Below are 7,075 nucleotides of genomic sequence, written 5' to 3'. Positions count from 1 at the left end.
AGGTGAGACTCTAAACAGGAAAAAAAAAAAATTAGCCTTCTGTACTACACAGCTATGACTTTACTAATTGTCCCCCCAGTCGATGTGCTCAGTGGACATTCCTTCCTTTGACACAGGACCAGAAACACTTCAGGCATAAGACTTTAAAATTGCTTTTAGATGTCCTGTGTTAATTAGCCTAACACCTTGCCTTTCACCGCTCTTAGCACACCTGCAGAGCAAGACAGCATAAAATGAGATTCAGGCCAGGTGACACCGGGCTTTGCTCTCAGTCGTCATCATCGGGCTAATCTGAAGTTTCACTCCTGTGGTCAGAATCCTGGTTTCCAGGCTAGAGGGACAAGATGCCCTTTCCTGGAGGTGACCCTTCACCAGCACTCGCTGGGGTGGAGGTGGGGGCAGCTAGGGCACAGATGGGCTGACTGGAAGGCTCTGGGGACCCTGAGGGATTAGGATCCAAGAATGCCAGTGTTTTTCATCATTTCTGTGTGGAGCGTGGCTCTAATAATAACTGGAAAATTCTCCAGGCTGGGCAGACTTTGGGCCACCCCAGAGAATTTGGGCAGCGGATATAGCCACTTCCAGGGTGAACTGTGACTGATGTCTGATTTGCAGAAGCAAACATAAATTCTGATTTTCCTCTAAAACTAGCTGGTATATTCCACCTGTCTCTCCCAGCTGAGCATTTCCACGGAACCTGCAGTAGCCAGCTACCAGGATGGCCCTCCGTGAAGCCCAGCTCCCAGTTTTCACACCCTTGGAGAGTCCCCTCCAATATGGCACCAGGTAGGCCTGTGTGACCATTGCATACTGGAAAAGTGAAGTCAGGTCCCGGATGTGATTAGGTCATCGAGGAAACTGACTTCTCTCTTGGGCTAGCTGTCCCTTTCTCTCACTGCCTGCACTGGGCAGTCAGAGATCATTTTAGAGCAGCCCTAGCTGACATGGGGAGGAACTGAAGCCTCAGGCCAACAGCCAAAGAGGAGCTAAGGCATGGGGGAGAGTTGGGACTCAAATCTCCCGGCCCCAGTCATGCCCTCAGATGAGCCCGAGGTGGGGCTGACAGCTGAGCTGCAGCCTATGGGAGGACCTGAGCCAGAAACACCCACATAAGCCACGCCTGAACGGCTGACCTCAGAGGCTATGTGAGTCTTGGAGAAATTTGTTACACGGCTGTAGTGAACTAACTGAGACAGTTCCTGTGAAATGTTTCAGAACTTCGAATAGTTATTTAAGTTTATGAAACGTTGAAACGACTGTCAGATAATTATCATGACCCTTTTCAGAGAGTGAAAATTAGGTTTAAAGAGATTAAGATTACACTGATCTGTGAGCCAGCTGCCAAGAGAAATGAAAGCTTCAGGCCTTAGCACCAGTGGAAATTCTTTGGTGAATTTCCATTCATTTTTGTTTGAAATAAATGAGAAGAAAATGTTTTAAAATCTCATGGCAGTCCAGGTGCGTGTGGCTGGGTGCTGTTGCTCTTTAAATTATATTCTAACATATTCTCAAAAGCATGAAAGGGGGAATTCCCATTGTGGCTTAGCAGAAAAAGCCGACGAGTATCCATGAAGATGCGGATTCGATCCCTGGTCCCACTCAGTGGGTTAAGGATCTGACATTGCCGTGAACTCTGGTGTAGGTTACAGACAGCAGCTCAGATCTGGCGTTGCTGTGGTGTGGGCCAGCAGCGACATCTCCGATTAGACCCCTAGCCTGGGAACTTCCATATGCCGAGAGTGTGGCCCTAAAAAGCAAAAAAGAAAAGAAAAAAGACAGAAAGCTAATTAATAAAAATATCGACTATCTTTGGATTTTTTCTTCAGGGCCACACCTGCAGCACAGGATGGGTCGAATCCCAGGATGGGTCGAATCAGAGGTGCAGCTGCCAGCCCACGCCACAGTCACAGCAATGCCAAATCTGAGCGGAGCCTTCGACCTATATCACAGCTCATGGCAGCACCCCACTGAGCAAGGCCAGGGATGGAACCCATGTGCCTCATGGATCCCAGTTGGATTCCTTACCGCTGAGCCACAAAAGGAAATCCTCTTTGGATTTTTTTTGATGCTTATGGTATTTGCTGGTATGTGTAATTTGTTTTTTTCATCCTAAATTATTTGTCACTTTCATATCTAACTTTGTGTTGGTAATTCTGTAATCGTTTCCTCAGCTAGTAAGTGTAATGTGAGGAATCCATACCCAGGAGGTCGGGTGCTGGAGCCCCTTCTCTTAATCACTGGCCTTGCCCCACTGAGACTCTGACTGAAGGACACTGTCCGGGAAGCTGTGGTTGTGAGGGACAAGCTTCAGGAAGACTTCACCCTCTTTGCACTACTCTGTCGATAGCAATTTAGGGACATTAACGGCTCCATGTACATAATGCAATCGAGTCATTTATCAAAGAAGAACAGTACCATGAAAGCATGGGTTTACTATTAAGACATGATTTTTAAACTGCAGGGCAGCAGGAAAATGAAGCTTCTGAAACCAGCGCAGCCTGTCGTAGTGGGAGGGGAGAAACCTGACATGAGCATTTGTCCAATAACATCATCGCAGACAAGGTGTCATAGCAAAATGTGGCAATTTACCCCTAGAGCCAGTCTCATTGGTGCCTCCGTGGGAGAAGATCCACTTCCAGGCTCAGTCAGGTTGTTGATGGAGTTTACTTCCTTGTAGCTACGTGGCTGAGAACCTCAGATTTTTTTGGTTATTGGCGGAAGGCTGCTGTTAAGTCCTCAGTACGGTCGTTTACTTCATCAATCCAGCAAAGAGAATCTCTTGCTCCTGCGTGTAAAGACAGAGGTCAAATACAATATAACATAATCATAAGGGTGACAGATGCCTTTTGCCATAGTCTACTGGTTAGACATAAGTTTTCAGGTACATGAAAATATGTTCGATATCACTAATCATCAGAGAAATGAAAACTAGAACCAAAATGAGGTATTGCCCTATGCTTGTTAGAATGGCCACATCAAAAAGATGAGAGATATTTAGGTTGCTTCCATATCCTGGCTATTGTAAATCGTGCTTCCATGAACACTGGGGTGGATGTATCTTTTCTAATGTCCATCGACAGAGGAATGGATAAAGAAGATGTGGTACATGTATACAATGGAATATTACTCAGCCATAAAAAAGAATGAAATAATGGCATTTGTAGCAATATGAATGGGACCTAGCGATTATCACACTAAGTGAAACAAGTCAGACAAACATCATTAGATATCACTTGTATGTGGAATCTAAAAAAAGGGTACAAATGAACTTATTTGCAGAACAGAAATAGACTTATAGACTTTGAAAATGACAGATGGGGAAGGGATGGATTGGAAGTTTGAGGCTTGTATATGCACACTCTGCTATATGGAGTGACTGGCCAATGGGGAACTGCTCTATAGCACAGGGAACTCTACTCAATATTCTGTGAAAATCTATACAGGAAAAGAATCTGAAAAAGAACGGATGCGTGTATATGTATAAATGAATCACTTTGTTGTATGGCAGAAATTATCACAACATTGGAGTTCCCGTCGTGGCTCAGTGGTTAAGGAATCCAACTGGGAACCATGAGGTTACAGGTTCAATCCCTGGCCTTGCTCAGTGGGTTAAGGATCCGGCATTGCCAAGAACTATGGTATAGGTCACAGACGCGGCTCGGATCCCGTGTTGCTGTGGCTCTGGCGTAGGCTGGTGGCTACAGCTCCGACTCGACCCCTAGCCTGGGAACCTCCATAGACCTCGGGAGTGGCCCAAGAAATGGCAAGAAGACAAAAAATAAAAAATAAAGAAAGAAATTATCACATTGTAAATTAACTATACGTTAATAAAAGTTATTTTAAATTTTTTTTAAAGACAAGAGATAAGGAGTTCTTTTGTGGCACAATGGGTTTAGGGTCTGGTGTTGTCACTGCAGTGGCTTGGGTGTTGTGGTGGCACAGGTTCAATCACTGGCCTGGGAACTTCCACATGCTGCAGGCACAGCAAAACAAAACAAAACAAAAACAGAGAGAGAGAGAAAGAGAGGAGTTCCCATTGTGGCTCAGCAGGTTACAAACCCGACTAGCATCCATGAAGATGAGGGTTCCATCCCTGGCCTCAATCAGTGGGTTAAGGATCCAGCATTGCCATGAGCTCTGGTGTAGGTTGTAGATTTGTCTTGGATCCTGAGTTGGCGTGGTGTGGCTGCAACTCCGATTCAACCCCTAACCTGGGAACTTCCATATACTGCAAGTTCAGCCCGAAAAAGCACACACACCCCAAAACAAGAGAGATAACAAATGCTGGTGTGGATGTGGAGAAAAGGGAACCCTTGTGTAGTGTTGGTGGGAATGTAAACTGGTTAAGCCGCTCTGGAAAACAGAATTTGGAGGTCCTTCAAAAAACTAAAAATAGAACTGTTATGTGAGACAGCAATCCCACTTCTGGGAACATAGCCAAAGAAGACAGAAGCACTAACTCTCAAAGATATCTGCACCCTCATGTTCACAGCAGCATTACTTACAACAGGCAAGACTTGGAAACAGCCTAAGTGTTCCTCAACAGATGAATGGATAAAGAAATTTTGGTGTAGATATACTACAGTGGAATATTACTCAGCCATAAAAAGAAGAAATCCTACCATCTGTGACAACATGGATAGAACCTCAAGTGTTATGCTGAGTGAAATAAATCAGACAAAGACAAATACTGTGTGATCTCATTTATATGTGGAATCTTAAAAAAGAGAAAAACAACTCATAGAAAAAGAGATCATATATGTAGTTACCAGAGGTAGAGGGTTGGGGGAGGGGGAATTGGAAGAAAGTGGTCAAAAGATTATCCATTTATGGAGTTCCCATTGTGGCTCAGCAGGTTAAGGACCCAACATTGTCTCTGTGAGGATGGGGGTTTGGTCCCTGACCTTGCTCAGTGGGTTCAGTTTCCCGTGTTGCTGTAAGCTGTAGCATAGTTCTAAGCTGCTGCTCAGATCCAGAGTTGCCGAGGCTATGGCTTAGGCTGCAGCTGCAGCTCCAATTTGACCCCGGGCCCAGGAACTTCCATATGCCAGAGGTGCAGCCGTAAATAGAAAAAAAGAAAAAAACACACATTATCCACTTATAAGATAAATAATTACTAGGGATGGCTAGTAATTACATGATGACTCTACTCAACACTGCTGTATGGAATATTGGAAAGCTGTTAAGAGAGTACACCTATGCATGCTCATCACTAAGAGAAAATCGGTTTTTCTTTTCACTATATCTATGAGACGACGAATATCAACTAAACCCACGGTGGTCATCATTTCACGATATATGTAAATCACACCACCGCACTGTACACCTTTACTCTGCACAGTGACGCATGTCAATTATTTCTCAATGAAACTGTAAATACATAAATAAATCATTACAAACAAAGAGATGGGCTTCAGGTTGTGCCCTCCGTCAAGGGGAAGGGCTAACACAGATCTGAATACCAGGATGTGGAGACCATTGGGAAATCTTGAGGTCTTATTACAGCAGCTGCACTTAAAAAATAGAAAAATGTATTAACTTCAGAATGCATCATATGTAGTAAGAGTCTGTACTTTTAAAATTTAATTTGATTTTGCTTTATTTTGCTTTTTTTAGAGGCACACCTGAGACACAAGGAGGTTTCCAGGCTAGGGGTTAAATGAAGGAGAGACGGTGAAGGACGAAGAGACCCACGGGAGAGGCTTTTTTTACCACAGCCACAGCAACATGGGCTCTGAGATGCATTTTCAACCTACACCAGAGCTCACAGCAATGCCAGATCCTTAACCCACTGAGTGAGGCCAGGGACTGAACTCATATCCTCGATGATACTAGTTGGGTTCCTTACAGCAGAGCCACAGCAGGAACTCCAACAGTATGTCCTTTTAAATGAAAACTTGGCTAGTAATACAAACTTGTGTGTATAACTGAAAATATATTTCTTACTCAGAGTCCAGAACAAAAGGAGTTGAAAGCTCCTGATCTAGGAGATATTGCAGGCACTGAAGACAAGACTGTGATTAAAGTACTTAAGCCCTAAGCACCCTGGGCTTGTTGTCTGTTCCTTGCGCTCCCATGGCAACCAGAAATGAAAGGTTCTCCCACCCCTCTTCATTTCTGCTCTGGGTCTCAGTAGCCATCACAGCACTTGAATTCTCAAAGACTTTCTCCTCTAAGGTTTTCTCTTCAAATTTTTCTGTGCAACTCCGCAGGCTTTACCGGTTGGCACATGGCGGAGAGCACCAGCTTGTTTGACCCACTTAATTTTCTGCTCTCCCAGCTGCATGTGAGACCTGCTCATACTGTGTTCTTAAGGTTTCTGAATCCCCCCTGCCTTCAGCTGCCCTGCTTCAAGTGAACTGAGATGTGACATTACAGGTGTTCCCTTGTGTTATGTAATCTGGAGTTTCCATTTCCGTTCTTCATTTTCTAGTCGTTTTCTTAAGGGTTAAGAGAAAAGAAAGATTTGAGACGTCTTTACTTTGTTATCTTAAAGCTTTGCTTACCTGAGGCAGCGCTAGTCTCTGAAATGGGACCCAGGGCTCCTTCCTCTCCCCCAGCTTTTCCCATCCCCACTCTCAGTGGGCAGGAGGACTGGACAGGGCCACTCTTGTGTCCTCCGCCTTCCCGGGGAGTGGCCACTTCAGGACAGGGCAGTTCAGCCAGGTGAGACTCGCCAGCCTCCTTCTGCTTCTGCGATTTGGTTTAATCGCATGCCACAGGCGTTCACCGCTGTGGACCAGTTCTGCGGTATGGGGAACCGCCTCCTTTCGCTGTCTGGGGAGCCTTCTGCAGGCTTTGTGGGATCCTATTGGTCATTCCCTCCTGGGCGGGGCCTGAAACCTCTCCTGGGCGGGGCCTGAAACCTCTCCCGTGGGTCTCTTCGTCCTTCACCATCTCTCCCTCCGTCAGCGAGCAAATGGTTTTTGTTCCTTTTTTCTGCCCCCTTCCCTCAAGTGTTTATTCATGAAAATTATTAGCTCTTTGCAAGTATAATAATTTTGCCTTTTCTCTAGTTTCCTTCCAGCTTGATGAATCGCCAAGGGTGAGCTTGGAAGCCCCAGCTGCCCCAACC

The 7,075-nt window shown here is 45.2% G+C and overlaps 1 long non-coding RNA gene across 1 annotated transcript; it reads right to left on the bottom strand.

Annotated features, from left to right (window-relative positions):
- Positions 1-2,398: 2,398 nt before the first annotated feature.
- LOC125116717 (uncharacterized) lies at positions 2,399-6,755 on the bottom strand. The gene is made up of 2 exons (XR_007132411.1): positions 6,507-6,755; positions 2,399-2,785 (listed from the first exon to the last, which is right to left on the bottom strand). It is a non-coding gene; the product is annotated as an uncharacterized LOC125116717 (long non-coding RNA).
- Positions 6,756-7,075: the final 320 nt, after the last annotated feature.

Source organism: Phacochoerus africanus, chromosome 15 (genome assembly GCF_016906955.1).
Source record: "Phacochoerus africanus isolate WHEZ1 chromosome 15, ROS_Pafr_v1, whole genome shotgun sequence".
NCBI classification, from domain to species: domain Eukaryota; kingdom Metazoa; phylum Chordata; class Mammalia; order Artiodactyla; family Suidae; genus Phacochoerus; species Phacochoerus africanus.
This window is presented reverse-complemented; position numbering and strand designations above follow the sequence as displayed.